The sequence below is a fragment of the Nanorana parkeri genome, unplaced genomic scaffold, assembly GCF_000935625.1.
Source record: "Nanorana parkeri isolate BGI_ZX_2015 unplaced genomic scaffold, ASM93562v1 scaffold101, whole genome shotgun sequence".
In the NCBI taxonomy this organism is placed as follows: Eukaryota; Metazoa; Chordata; class Amphibia; order Anura; family Dicroglossidae; genus Nanorana; species Nanorana parkeri.
Window position 1 is genome coordinate 464001 of NW_017306369.1, and position 384 is coordinate 464384.

Sequence of the window (384 nt, forward strand, 5' to 3'; positions counted from 1 at the left end):
CTGGACTCTGGGCTTAGTAACGCACTGGACTCTGGGCTTAGTAATGCACTGGACTCTGGGCTTAGTAACGCACTGGACTCTGGGCTTAGTAACGCACTGGACTCTGGGCTTAACTGAGACCCCACAGAGCCCACCTGAGAGTGACCCTGCAGAGCACACCATAGATCCTGCACAGCCCATCTGAGAGTCTCTATGGTGGGCTCTGCAGGGCCTCAGGTGGGCTGGTTGCCGGGTTCCGTTTCCTTGTACCTCCTCCCAACTCCTCTTACCTGCTGCTGCTGGGATCTGGCCTCCTCCACCCCCTCCCCTGTCACCTCTGCCATGCCGCCGTTGGTACAGCTGATACTCATGTAAGAGGCCCCCCAGGCTGCCCAGACTCCTCAC